We start from the raw sequence: 15,253 nt of genomic DNA, 5'->3' as shown, positions 1-15,253 counted from the left end.
TAAGCAACTTCATTAAATTCACATATATTGGGCAGTGGTATAATTACACATTCATTCAGTAATAGAAAGAAAACCATTTTAAACATTTTTCATTTTAATGCATTATTCATATATTTTCTTCAACAGTTCACTCCAGGATTGCATAAATTGCTCAAGTCCCATCTTGAAGTTTCATTGATCATACTGAACATTGTCCTACATGTAGTCCCACAAATTCCATTTATTTAATGTAGTCTGCTTCTTCCCTTTTCCAAACATATCACCTTCAATTCTTTTATCTCCTTTTCAACCGCCCTATTTTCAGTTATAGTCTGGTTACATTTTGATACCCATTTTCTTGTAATTGCTTTTCTGGCAGCTAATAGCAATAATCTTGGTAAGGCTGCCTAGGTAGTTGGACTAGGATATAGAAACTGAAAAGAATAAATCTGAAGTTGTTAATTTTCTTCCTATTCATCACTGATGGGGTTTGGTTCCGAGACCTCGGAACAGAGTCGGCCTAATACCAAGCTCGCATACACTAAAAACTCTCGAGCTAAGCTGCTACCCACAATGCCCTTCTCCCAGTTACCCCCAGATGTAGTTTGCCATGCAGCCATATAGCAGCATTTCACCGAGCTCTCCAGCTAAGTGTTGCATTTTTTTCAAAATTTACTGTATTTTGTAAGTTTTTTTCTCCTAAAACTCTTCTATATCTTATTATCTTAACCAGCTCTACCCACAGGTATCCTGTTCTCATCATTATTGGTAAATGCCCTTCTTTACCCTTGTGGTATTCTTAATACCATTGTTGGTATTTTTCTCTTTTCCTTTGTTTCTCTATCCTTTTTTGGATTGTTGTATCAATATACTTAATATGTCTGAAAAGAAAGGGGACTTTGGGGTTTACGCATTGCACTTCCTGCAATGGTAAACATCCCAATAGCGACCTGCATGATGATTATGTCTGGGGGTTTCCCACTTATCTGTGAAACCTCTCTGTCAGATTTGTGTCAGTTTCAGTCAGCTGACACTGAATGAAAGGAAAAATAAACTTATTTTGAAAGGCCTGCTTTCTTCACCCTTTTTTGAGGCTCTTTCTGCATCGGAGGTCTCAACCCCTTCATCAAAGGACAAAAATGTCCTCATTCTGACCCCTCTTCACCGGCTGGTGATAAGGGCAAGCTTCATAAGCATAAGGCCCACAAGTCTTCCAAGGAGCACAAGATCACCTCCTTGGCTCCGACCACCTCTGTTCTTAGTTCTGCTCCACTGGTCTCTGCAGATATTTTGATGACTTCCCACATCGGATGCTGCCCTCGGCACCAACTGCTTCGGTTCCAAGTGTGATTTTAGCTCCAGCCTTATTGCCTGCTATTACCTCGGCACCGTCACCCATTTTCATTCTGAGATCGGCACCGACCACTTCTTCGGAGCCGATAATGACTTCCACTCCAGCTGTTCCCTCTGGTCCGAGCCCTTTCTCGGCACCGATAGTCCCCCTTTTGCCTGTCTCAAAACTGGAATCCTCTGTGCCGACCTTTCCTACACCACAGACCCAGTACTCCCCGTCTTTGGATCCATTTTCAGGACAAGCCTTTAGCCCCTTTCTGGACTGACCTGACTCTGACTTGACTCCCCCTCAGGAATGTTGGTAAGATCCACCAGGAGTCTACCTGAATTGGATGTGGTGCGCCTGTTCGATCAGCTGCTGACAGCCAGAAGGATTACAAATTTTCATAAGACCCATCCCACTCCAGGTTTTGGGTCCATTAACCCCATGACTCCCATGTATTCTCATCCCTTGGACCCTTCGGTTCTGAGGCCCATAGCTCCGACGTCTTTGGGGGGAATCCTATTCTCAGTGCCGACAGTGACCTTCTCGTGAGGCCCCTTTGGGTTGCGGTTCCTTTGGAACCAACCCTTCCTCAATCTCATGCTTGGGGGTGGAACCCCCGGCTCCAGGTAACGGTTCCAGTTGTTTCATCGGTTCTGTCTTTGGATCAGTCCCCGGCAGTGGGCCGCACAAATCAGGGTGCGACCCCGGTTCCGAGATTTTCTTCCTCTGTTCCGGCTCCCATTCCTCTTCGGGAGGGCCTGCCTTCAGGGTGAAGGAGAGGGTGCTTGCTTCGGGATGTGCTCCTCCTACGTCAGACCTTTCCCCTGCTTCTTCTGAGCTGCAGCTATCACAGGCCACCTCCCCAGGACACAGAGTGCAAGCCTCAGGAAACCCCTGTATAGGGTAACCTCCTTTCTGAGTCGTCTACAGACGCTACCACTGAAGAACCACCTTAGAAACCGACGTGTAAGAGGAAACGCATGGACTCCCCGGAGGAGTCCCTCACTGAGGATATGGACTACAATGATGAAGGGTCCCCGCAGTCACCCCCTGACAATGTCTCCTTTGGAGACATCCTGGAAATTTTGAGGCAGATGGGTAACTGGAAGCCCTCCAACCCTTCCTTGGAGGAATCCGTATTCCTACAGGTCTACCGCTCTCGGCCCTCTACTTCTTAGGTGACCCCCTTCTGCCGAGGAGTTAGTCGAGCTCATCGTGCAGTGGGTGTGGAAGAACCCTGATACCATTGAGGCCATTCCCCGGAGACTCGATAAAATACTTTCCCCTGCAGAGGAACAGTCCCATTGGTCTAGAGGCTTACCAGTAGACACTATGGTGGTGGCGGCTGCCCCCAAAAAGGACCTTGCGGAGGAAAGTCCTAGTGTCCATCCACCCAACAGAGTCTCCCAGGCGGTGGACAGATTAGGGAAGCAAGTTTTTGCTTCAGCGACCTTTGCTGTCAGGTCTCTGAATTATTTGGCACATTTTACGAGGCTCCAAAAAGATGATCTCTCTGAACTCTGGAATCCTCGCAGGTCAAGTTTCTGATGGGACATGCGATAAAGTTGCTTTTCAGCTTGCTACCCTAGAGTCGACCTCCAACTCGTCCATGAGGTTGCTGTCCCATGCAACTGAAGGGACGGCTAGAGCTGCGGGTGCAGGTGTAGATGTTCTTCATGTTTCACTGTTGCAGTTATTACATTTGGGTTATCTGCTTGCAGGTTGCCCTCAGTCGGCCTGATTAACAAAGTCTTGGGTCCTGTGTCGGTTGCTGTCCCTTCTTCCATGACATCAGGGGTATAAAACATGCAGCCAACGCCATTACATCAGTCATTCTTGCCATGCGGTGCCCGAAACCAGAAGCAGTTTGCAAGTGCCGGTCGGTAGACTTCTGAAATTTTCGTTTTCGAGTTTCAGAGCCAAATTCTTCAACTAAAGCTAAGTACCCCGTTGGGGATACTTTTTCTTGCTCCTTAACGATGTCAGTAAATGTTAATAATTGCATTTCATGTGGAAAGCAAATACCTCAAAGATTTTCATTCGTACTGTATTCCTTGCCTAAGCCCTGACCACGACGTACCTTGCTGTCGGTTTTGTGCTTTATTTAATCAGCGCACTGTCCGTCATCTGTATATTTTCACCTCTAAGTATTTTGGTTCTTGGTTTAATTATCCAGAAATGCCGTCGGTTAGCTATCCGACTACCGAGATTCCGAAAAAACGCAAAGATAAAGACACACAGGCCGCCGAGGTCCAAACCTGCCGACGATGCTTATCCTAAGCCAGTCGCTAGTTTGCCAGTACTCAGTGAGGTGCTTTTGCAGCCTCTGATACCCGCTACTTCTGATTCGCAGGCCTCTACTGAGACTCATTCCGAGTCCGGTATGCCACGAGATGCTTCAGCTATGGAACCCACGGATGTCTCTACCTTGGATGAGTTGAGAGCCGCTGTGCAGGCACCGGCTTCTGAGGGTGTATTCAGGCCTACGGACTTGCATATTAAATCAACGCCTCCTTCATTACTTAGGCCTAAATCTCGATCCATGTCTAAGAAACCGACGTCCAGGCCACATGCTCAGGCCTCTATGCCAAACAAATGATAAGAATGGCTGAAGATCTAATAACTCTAATCAGGGGTAGCCAACCCCCCCTTCTAAAAGGCCTAGGACTGAAGTTGATTATGAATCTTCTGATCAGGATTCTGTTTTTTCTGACTCTTCTGATGATTTGGATTTGCCCTTACCTACTTATGAGGATTCTGATGCAGAGGACTCTATTCCCTCTGCTTCCCCTCCTGAGGATTTTTCTTTTGGGGAAACTTTGCATGCCTTAAGGGAGCATTTCCACTGGGAAAGTCAGGAATTTTCTGATTCAAAAAAGAGGCTTGGGGATTTCCTCCTTCTACCTCAGCATAGGCCCTTGGCTATACCTCCTGCACTAGACATTGTTGATGTGTTGTCGGACTCCAGTATGGCCCCTGATTCCCTGCCTCCAGCTCCTAGTAAACCTGACAGATACTACAGGGTTCCTGACTCCCACACGTTCCTTTTCAAAAATCCTGTTGCAGATCCAAAAACCATTTCTCAGGGGCCCAAGGGCATTAAGGCTTCTACTGCAAAAAAATCCTACCTCTTCGGATAGAGACTCCAGGGCATTGGATAGATGGGGTAAGAAGGTTTACACTTCTGCAACCTTGGTAATCAGGGCTTTAAACTGCCAATTTCATGTGTTAAAATATCAACAGCATATTATTGGACTGCTTAAACAGAAAATTATGTTTCCTGACTGTATGGAAAATAACGATTTACAGGATTTATTGCATTCTGCTAAACAAGTTGGAAAACATACTTTGCAATGTGGTTTTGATTCCTTAGAGGCCTCCTGCAGGGCTGCTGTTACTGGGTCTGTGCTTAGAAGGCATGCTTGGCTTAAGGAGCAATCTTTGCCTGATCATGTTAAAGCGAAATTGCTGGATGCTCTTTTAAATCAGGACCATCTGTTTGGCAATAAGGCTGTAGAAGTTCTAAAAAAGATGGAAGTTAAAGCTAAATCTATGCAAACTGTTACAAATTTCTTACAAGTGCAACCTCCAAGATTTAGTAGGCACTGGCCTACTAAGTATTCGTCTTTTCCAGCTCCTTCCAGATCCTCTCAAGACAAACCCAGACACACCAAAAGCACCAGGATGTTCATCGTGCATACAGCTGCAGTAATCACAGATGGGTTTACAGCCGTCAGGCGGTCCCTCGGTCGGCCGAATTCCAAAGTCTTGGTCCGGCGTCGGTTGTTGTCGCTTACTCTTCTGACGTTAGGAAGGCCAGAGTATATAAGACACAGCCGACGCCATGTTCTCCAGTCTTTTTTGCCGCGCGGTGCCCAACGCAGAAGCAGTTCGCAAGTGCCTGTCGGCCAGCTCCTGAATTACGAAAATATTTGGAACCGAAGTCTTCATAAAGCTAAGTACCCCGTTGGGGAAACTTTTCTTGCCTCAGACCGATGTCAGAAAAAGTTAATAATTGTATTTCTTGTGGGAAGCAAATACCGCATAAGGATTTCCATTCCCTTTGCATACCTTGTTTGGGCCCAGACCACGACGTCTCGGGCTGTCGCTTTTGCGCTACCTTCAATAAACGCACTATCAAACGTCGGGCGGAGTTCACCCAACACTATTTTGGTAAAGCTTTTGACTATAAAATGTCGTCGGACACTCAGACTACCGTTTTATCCAAAAAACGCAAGGAAAAGGATCGACACGCGAGGCCCGCGGTCTCAGCCGACACCACGCCGAAACAGTCTACACGTGGTCCGGTTCTCAGTGAGACGCCTTTGCAGTCCCTGACTACCGACGACACTCCTTTGGCGGTGTCTTCTGTACCCGAGACCGCTGGGTCCTCGGCCCTTTCCCAGACTACAACCGAAGCCCCGGCTTATGTCGAGCCTACTAATGTGGACAGGTCCACCTCCACCCATGGTGTATTTAGGCCTACATCTTCTTTTTCTATTAAGGCCTTTACTAAATCCAAAGCAGCCAGGCATCACACTAGGCCTGCTACTCAAGGCCCATCTCCTGGACCCATGCCTAAGAAACAGATGCTTAAAATGGCTGAGGATCTAATAACTCTTATCAGAGGTTCTCAGCCCCCTCCTGACAAGAGACCCAGAGTGGAGGAAGAATCCCCCTCTTCTGATCAGGGATCCATTTTATCAGAGCATTCTGATGCAGAGGAACACTCTTTCTCACCTTTTGAGGATTCGGATGCAGAACAGTCCATTCCTTCTGTATCCCCACCTGAGGATTTTTCCTTTGGGGAAACCTTGCACACCTTGAGGGAACACTTCCATTGGGGAGGCCAAGATTTTTCAGATTCCAAGAAAAGACTTAGGGAATTTCTTTGGTTACCTCAGCACAGACCTCTAGCTATACCCCCTGTTTTGGAGGTACTGGATGATGTCTATTCGGAGGCTTGTCTTAACCCTGATTCTCTGCCTCCTGCACCTGTAAAGCCTGATAGATATTATAGAGTACCCAGTTCTCACCAATTTCTCTACAAAGGCCATAATGCTGACCCTGAAACCATTTCACAATGCCCTAAGGGATTAAAGGCCTCCACTGCCAAGAATCCACTTCCTGCAGAAAGGGAATCTAGATCTCTAGATAGGTGGGGTAAGAAGGTATATACCTCGGCCACCCTAGCCATGAGGGCCTTAAACTGTCAGTTTCATATGGTTAAATATCAACAGTTCCTGTTATCACAATTAAAAAACAAAATGTCTCAACCTGAACAACCAGATTTAAAAGAGTTACAGGATATGATGCATAGTGCGGAGCAAGTGGGTAAACACATCTTACAATGTGGTTATGATGCCCTAGAGGCCTCCAGTAGAGCGGCTGCTACAGGATCAGTCATTCGCAGACATGCCTGGCTTAGGGAACAAAATTTGCCTGATCATGTGAAAGCTAAACTTCTTGATGCTCCTTTACAAAAGGATGTACTTTTTGGTACTAATGCTGAGGATATACTACGAAAAATGGAAGAAAAAGCCAAATCTATGCAAACTGTCAAAGCTTTCTTACAGGTCCAGCCACCACGTTTTAGCAGGAATTGGCCTTCAAAAAACTGGTCCTTTCCAGCCACTGACAAGCCCCAAAGAGGTAGATACAGACACACAAGGGGTAGAGGGCAATCACAAGGATCATATAGAGGCAGACAATGGCAATCTCCAGCACCAAGAGGTGGTGAAGACAGTGCACAACAATACAGGAAGCAAACCCAATGACTCCCTCATTTCCATGCCAAGCAAGTCTCAGCTGGCAGCACCTTTGGGAGGGAAACTAGCATTATTTGCAAGCAATTGGCATATTGTCACAACAGACAAATGGATTCTGGACATTATAAACAGAGGCTACAAATTTCAATTTCACACTCTTCCAAAAATGAGAGGCATGCCAAACCTGCCACAAAATCAAAGGGCAGAGGCACAACTGCAAATTTCAAAGCTCCTAAACATGAGAGCTATACAAAAGGTACCTACGCACCAACAAGGCCAAGGTTTTTATTCAAAACTCTTTCTGGTGCCAAGAAAAGGAACCGACTGGAGACCCATTCTGGACTTATCCATCCTAAACACATTCCTACTCGTGCCAAAATTCAAGATGCTCACATTACAGCAACTTCTTCCCATGCTGGGCAAGGAGTTTTGGCTGGTAACATTGGACCTCAAGGAGGCATACCTGCATGTCCCAATTAAACAAAGCTGCAGAAGATACCTCAGATTTCTTGCAGGTTCAATCCACTATCAATTCTCTGCATTGCCCTTTGGCTTATCTACAGCGCCCAGAGTTTTCACAAAGTGCCTGGCATCAGTGATTACCTTTTGCAGACTTCAAGGGATACAAATTTACCCTTATCTGGACGACTGCCTGATCCAAGCGGACAGCAAACACATACTACTGGAACATCTGGCATATGTGACACGGTTACTGCTTTCTCTGGGATACACCATCAACAAGGAGAAATCAAGGCTAACACCATCTCAGAAAATAATCTTCCTGGGTGCCAGCTTGGACACAAACACCCAGATGGCATATCTTACGCCAGAAAAACAAGGGCAATTATCTCAGTACTTCAAAACACTAGCAAAAAGTACCAGGCTTACTGCAAGGAAAATCCTGCAGGCTCTGGGATTCATGGCATCTTGCATTCTTCTAATCCCATGTGCAAAGCTGCATATGAGGGAACTTCAATGGTACCTAAAAAATCTATGGTCTCAACACAGTCACAGTTTGGAAGCTATTATACCAATAATTCCATGTTTGCAAAAGGAATTTCTATGGTGGGCCCAAGCATGTCGAGTAAACACAGGCCTTCCATTCTGCAAGCCTCAAGCAAAACAAGTCGTAACCACAGACGCCTCAGATTACGCCTGGGGGGCACACATGAAGGACAGGTGCATTCAGGGCAGATGGTCCCACAAGGAAAAGCACCTTCACATCAATCAAAAAGAAATGCTAGCAGTAATAAATGCAATTACAGCTTTCAAGGACTTCCTGCATCCAGGACAATTACTGATAAGAACAGACAACACCATAGTAATGTGGTACATAAACAAACAAGGAGGAACACATTCATACCCCTTGTGCAGACTAGCCATGACTCTTTGGAACTTGGCTCTGGAAAGACAAATCGAACTTCAAGCACAGTACTTGCCAGGACTGGAAAACACGCTGGCAGACACTCTGAGCAGGAATATGACAGATCCACACGAATGGAAGCTACATCCTCAGGTGTTTACGGAGATAATCCAAGCGTGGGGGAGGCCAGACATAGATCTTTTTGCCTCCCACAGGAACCATCAATTGAAAAAGTTTTGTTCGAGGACCTTCCATCCAAAGGCCTGGAAAGTGGACACCCTTTCATTCAGTTGGACAGCATAGACAGTTTATGCATTCCCACCTCTGCCTCTTCTGCCCAAGGTGCTTTTGAAAGCAAGAACAGACAAACCGAGGATGATACTGATTGCTCCAGATTGGCCAAGGCAACACTGGTATCCACTCCTGAGGAGCCTAACACATACTCCTCCCTGGTCCCTGCCTCTAATACCTCTTCTGCTGACTCAGAACAGCTACAAAACCCTTCACAGTCAGCTGAAAACACTCAACCTCGCTGCATGGAAAATTCCTTAACACCACAACAGACCCTACTCTCCAAGGAGGTGCAGGATGTCATTTTGGAGGCCAGAAGACCATCTACTAGAAAAGCTTACACACAGAAACCTTGCACACCTTCAGGGAACACTTCCATTGGGAAGGCCAAGACTTTTCAGATTCCAAGAAAAGACTTAGGGAATTTCTTTGGTTACCTCAGCACAGACCTCTGGCTATACCCCCTGTTTTGGAGGTACTGGATGATGTCTATTCGAAGGCTTGTCTTAACCCTGATTCTCTGCCTCCTGCACCAGTAAAGCCTGATAGATATTACAGAGTACCCAGTTCTCACCAGTTTCTCTACAAAGGCCATAATACTGACCCTGAAACCATTTCACAAAGCCCTAAGGGATTAAAGGCCTCCACTGCCAAGAACCCACTTCCTGCAGAAAGGGAATCTAGATCTCTAGAAAGGTGGGGTAAGAAGGTATATATCTCGGCCACCCTAGCCATGAGGGCCTTAAACTGTCAGTTTCATATGATTAAATATCAACAGTTCCTGTTATCACAATTAAAAAACAGTTTATGCATTCCCACCTCTGCCTCTTCTGCCCAAGGTGCTTTTGAAAGCAAGAACAGACAAACCGAGGATGATACTGATTGCTCCAGATTGGCCAAGGCAACACTGGTATCCACTCCTGAGGAGCCTAACACATACTCCTCCCTGGTCCCTGCCTCTAATACCTCTTCTGCTGACTCAGAACAGCTACAAAACCCTTCACAGTCAGCTGAAAACACTCAACCTCGCTGCATGGAAAATTCCCTAACACCACAACAGACCCTTCTCTCCAAGGAGGTGCAGGATGTCATTTTGGAGGCCAGAAGACCATCTACTAGAAAAGCTTACTCCAAAAATGGAAGCGGTTTTGCTGTTGGAATGAGAAAAGAGGCCAGGACCCTAGAAAATTGAACTTGCCTCAGGTTTTACAGTACCTAGCTGAACTACTGAACAGTGGACTTTCATTTTCTTCCATTAAAATACATGCCTCAGCCATTTCTGCAGAATTCAACACAGATCCTCCTTTATTCTCTCACCCACTCTTACGGCAGTTCCTCAGAGGGGCTAAGAATATAAGACCTCCAAGGAAGCAACCAATACCAGCCTGGGATCTTAATTACATACTAGAAAAATTAACATTGCCCCCCTTTGAACCTGCTGCCTCAACAGATCTGCAATATTTGTCCTGGAAAACAGCTTTCCTTCTGGCCATCACTTCAGCTCGTAGGGTTTCTGAATTACAGGCCCTCATGGCGGTGCAGCCCTTCCTCATCTTCCATCAGGATAGGGTTTCCCTTCGTACTAATCCATCTTTTATGCCAAAAGTGGTATCCAGGGTAGCCCTAAACCAAGCCATACACCTAACTACCTTTTATTCTAACCCTCAAAACAAAGGGGAAAGGCTACTTCACTCTTTAGACATCCATAGGCAGCTACGTTACTATTTGGACAGAACAAAGTCCTTCAGGAAATCAGAACAACTTTTTGTGTCCTATGCCGTAGGGGCTCAAGGGAAACCAGTTACCAAACAGACCATTTCCAAGTGGATTGGCCACTGCATACGATTTTGTTACTCCTATCATGGGAAATCTGTCCCTACCGGTATCAGATCTCACTCCACCAGGGCCACTGCCACCTCTACAGCTTTCCTCAGAGGTGTGCCTACTAAGGATATTTTGGAGGCGGCCACTTGGAGTTCTGTACATACCTTCACAAAACACTACCACCTGCCCTTATATTCCAGAACAAGAGCACTGCTGTTTTGCAGGGCATTCTGGCTCAACCCAGTTCCTCATAGTACCTACCACCCTATGCATAGCTTAGGGACTGTACCCATCTGTGATTACTGCAGCTGTATGCACAATGAACATAGTACAGTTTTGTACCTACCATAAATGTAGATGTTCGAGTGCTAATACAGCTGCAGTGCAGGTTTCCCTCCCTCCTTCCCCACTTGGTAAGGGCATGGGGCCTAACAACCTCTTCATACCTCCTGACTGGGTTATCCTGCTAAGTTTTTTTTGCTTGCTTACACTGATTTTGCATTACATTGCATTGCTTGCATATGTGGATAAGACTTATTTCTGTATTGCCTTCCTTTTGGGGGCACCTGACATCTGGGGCAAGAAAGACTGAAGAACATGGCGTCGGCTGTGTCTTATATACTCTGGCCTTCCTGACATCAGAAGAGTAAGCGACGACAACCGACGCCGGACCAAGACTTTGGAATTCGGCCGACCGAGTGACCGCCTGACGGCTGAAAACCCATCTGTGATTACTGCAGCTGTATTAGCACTCGAACATCTACATTTATGGTAGGTACAAAACTGTACTTTCTAACTCGTCTAGGGTACACCATATATGAAAAGAAATCACAACTGGTACCCTCTCAACAGATTACATTCCTGCATGCAAGCTTGAATACAACTGCCCAGATGGCTTTCTTCACGCCAGAAAAGCAAATTCATTTGGTAACTTACTTCAAACAAGTGGCCACAAAAACCCTGCTATCTGCAAGACAAATACTGCAAGCCTTGGGGTTCATGGCCTCCTGCATTCTTCTAATTCCATATGCAAGACTACATATGAGGAAACTTCAATGGTACTTAAGAAGTCTATGGAGTCAACATGGTCACAGCCTGAAAACAATGATTCCTATCATACCTTGCCTACGCCTAGAGTTCCTATGGTGGGCAGAGGCCTGCCACCAAAACAAGGGACTGCCATTCACACTACCCCCGCCGCCCAAACCCTAACTACAGACGCATCAGACTATGCATGGGGGGCTCACCTGGCGGGGAAGTGCATTCAGGGCAAATGGAGCCCAAATCAAATGCACCTACATATCAATCAAAAAGAAATGTTAGCAGTACAGAATGCTCTGACGGCCTTCAAGGACTACATTCATCCAGGACCAACTCATGGTAAAGACGGGCAACACCACGGTTATGTGATACATAAACAAGCGGAGAGGTACACATTCCTACCCCCTCTGCAGACTAGCCATGGCATTGTGGAACACGGCCTTGATCTACCAAGTGCAACTACAAGCTCAATTCCTGCCTGGAAAACTGAATACACTGGCAGACGGACTAAGCAGAAATCTCATGGACCCACACGAGTGGAAACTGGAACCACAGATTTTCAACATGTTGACAAGCAAATGGGGGAGCCCAGACATAGATCGGTTTGCCTCCCCCCGGAACGTCCAGTTGGACAAATTTTGCAGAAGAACTCCTCACAAAAAAGCCTGGAAAGTGGTTGCTCTGTCCTTCAGCTGGAAAAAACTTTCAGTCTACGCCTTTCCCCCTCTGCCTCTGCTCTCCAAAGTTCTGCTAAAAGTCAAACAGGACAAACCAAAAATGGTTTTGATTGCTCCAGACTGGCCACGCCAACACTGGTACCCACTCCAGACTGACCACGCCAACACTGGTACCCACTCCAGACTGACCACGCCAACACTGGTACCCACTCCGCAGTGTGTCACAAATTTCTCCATGGCAGAGGTTGTTAGGAAGTACCTTCCTTACTGTCTCAGCAGGAGAACCAAATTCTGCACCCTCAGCTCCCAACATTGAACCTTGCAGCTTGGCTAATCACTTAAATTCACCCTTAGCATCCCTCAGCAAACCTGTGATGGATGTAATCTTGGAGGCGAGAAGACCTAGTACTAGAAAATATTATGCTGACAAATGGAAAAGATTCTGTGCCTGAAATCAGTCTCAAGGGATGAGCACAGCAGCGCCCAATTTACCTCAGATTTTGCAATTCTTAACTGAGATGCTTCACAAGGGCCTGTCTTTTTTTTTTTCCATTAAAATCCACGCCTCAGCCATTTCAGCTAATTATAACACAGAACCTCACCTCTTCTCTCATCCTCTGCTCAAGCAGTACCTCAGAGGGGCAAAAAATTGAGACCACACAGGAGAGCTCCAACCCTTGCCTGGGACCTTAATTTTGTGTTTGAGAAACTCACTCTACCTCCTTTCGAGACAGCTGCTACTGCAGACTTAAAATTTCTTTCTTGGAAAGCAGCCTTCCTTTTAGTAATCACTTCAGCTAGAAGGATATCTGAATGACAGGCTCTTATGGCAGTAGAGCCTTTCATCATCTTTCATGCGGACAGGGTGTCACTCAGGACCAATCCATCCTTCATGCCCACGGTGGTATCCAGTGTGCCTCTTAATCAGCCCATTCATTTGCCAACTTTCTTTCCCAATCCACAGAACAAAGGGAACGGATTCTGCATTCATTGGATGTGCACAGACAACTTAGATTGTACTTGGACAGGGCTAAACCTTGAAGAAAATCTGAACAATTGCTGGAAGCATTTACTGCAGGGGCAGAGGGAAAGGCTGTTTCAAAAACAAACCATTTCTAAATGGATAAGCCATTGCATTCATTTCTGCTATAAGCACCATGGAAAACCTATCCCCCAGGGGATCAGATCTCATTCCACCAGGGCTGCATACTGCAGCCTTTCTCAGAGGTGTTCCTACCAGGGATATTCTAGAAGCTGCTACCTGTAGTTCAGTTCATACTTTAACCAAGCATTATCATTTACCAATTTTCTCTAAATCCAGAGCTGGCTTTGCCACTGCTGTCTTGCAGGGCCTTTATAGCTGGTCCTAATGCTGTATAAATCCATCCTCCCAACCATAGCTTTGGGAATCTACCCAAACGTAATGACTGCAACAGTGAAACATGAAGAACATAGTACAGTTGTGTACACTTTACCATAAATGTAGATGCTCGAGTGTATTCACTGTTGCAGTCCTGGTTACCCTCCCTTCAGCCCCCTGTTTTTTCTCTTACTATACCACTACTTTCTTTTATTATGCTTAAAAGCCTTTTTGATGTATTTGCTTTTGGTTGGAGGTATATTTGTGTTTTTAATTTTATTTTGATCCCCATTTGGGGGGCACCTGACATCTGGGGCAAGAAAAACTGATGTAATGGCATCGGCTGCATGTTTTATACCCCTGACCTGACGTCATGGAAGAAGGTACAGCAACCGACACAGGACCTAAGACTTTGTTAATCAGGCTGACTGAGGGCAACCTGCCAGCAGATTACCCAAATGTAATGACTGCAACGGTGAATGCACTCGAACGTTTACGGTAAGTGTACACAACTGTACTTTCAACATTCTTGTGTAATTCTGATTGATCCTTAATAGTTAGTGCCACATATAAAATAATGCATATCTGTGGCAGCTTCTGTTCTGGACTTTACCAAAACACTCGACCAGAACCAGTCTTTACTTTAATACTCCCATATCTTCTCCTCTTTCCCTGTACACTGTCAACTGCTTGTAAGGAAGGTAGTCTCCAACGTGTAGTCCAAAATTCCGTATGAGCTCATTCCACTCTATTGCCTTTCTTTCTGTAGTTATTTGCTTCTAATATCATGGCTCCTTTAGCTGTTGATCTACAGTAAATTCCAGCTCCTCCTTTCCTGTTTTGTATATTCAAACCTGCAGTTACTCCACTGGCAAAAATCCCTGTTCTCCATTCCAGTGTTGGCTTACTTCTGAAAATGCTTATGCCTTATCAGTATAATGGTGGTTGCTCCCCTAAAGGGCCTGCATCCCAAATCCTGCACTTTCCTTATTTTCCCAAATCCTGCACTTTCCTTAATGTTCTTCATTCCACATTGCTGCAGTCCTAACTATTGGGTAGTCCGCTGTCCAGTCGGCCCGAATACCAAAGTATATGGCTGACGTCGGTCAAGGCGCATTAGACTGACGTCAGTACGTCAGGGTACTAATGCGCATGACCGACGTCATATCCTCAGTCTTTTTTGCCGCATGGTCCGATGCAGAAGCAGTTTTGCGAGTGCAGGTTGGCGTTCTGAAAGTTTCTGAAGTCAGAGTTTCAGACCGAATCAAAGTTGGCTAAGTACCCCGTTGGGGAATATTTTGTTTTTTTCTTTAGAAGGCTCAGTGGAGCCGGAGGTTCTGCCAGGAGTTTCTTTGGAGTCTCAGGGAGAAACTTTACTGTTACAGGATGTGTCCTCTCAGGAAGTAGGCCAGGCTGAAGGGGCTTCTCAGGTGGCTGTTCTTCCCTCTCTTCCTAAGGTGGTTAGGGCCTCCCCTTCTGTTTCCAAGGCTTCTTTAAGAGGCAGGCCTAGTTTAGCTTCAGTGGGGGTTTCTCCGAGTGTTTCAGGGTCTTTGCCTAAGAAGCATATGCTAAAAATGGCAGAGGATTTGATTACTATGATTAGAGGTTCTA

At 45.9% G+C, this 15,253-nt stretch overlaps 1 protein-coding gene across 1 annotated transcript in view; it reads left to right on the top strand.

The window, feature by feature from the left end:
- The window catches only part of KDM5B (lysine demethylase 5B), a 2,307,736-nt gene that overhangs the window by 1,524,191 nt on the left and 768,292 nt on the right, over positions 1-15,253 (top strand). The window lies entirely within an intron of this gene.

Source organism: Protopterus annectens, chromosome 7.part0 (assembly GCF_019279795.1).
Source record: "Protopterus annectens isolate FY-2018-M chromosome 7.part0, PAN1.0, whole genome shotgun sequence".
Lineage (NCBI taxonomy): Eukaryota > Metazoa > Chordata > Ceratodontiformes > Protopteridae > Protopterus > Protopterus annectens.
Note: the sequence above shows the minus strand (reverse complement) of the source record. Positions and strands in the feature narration are given on the sequence as shown.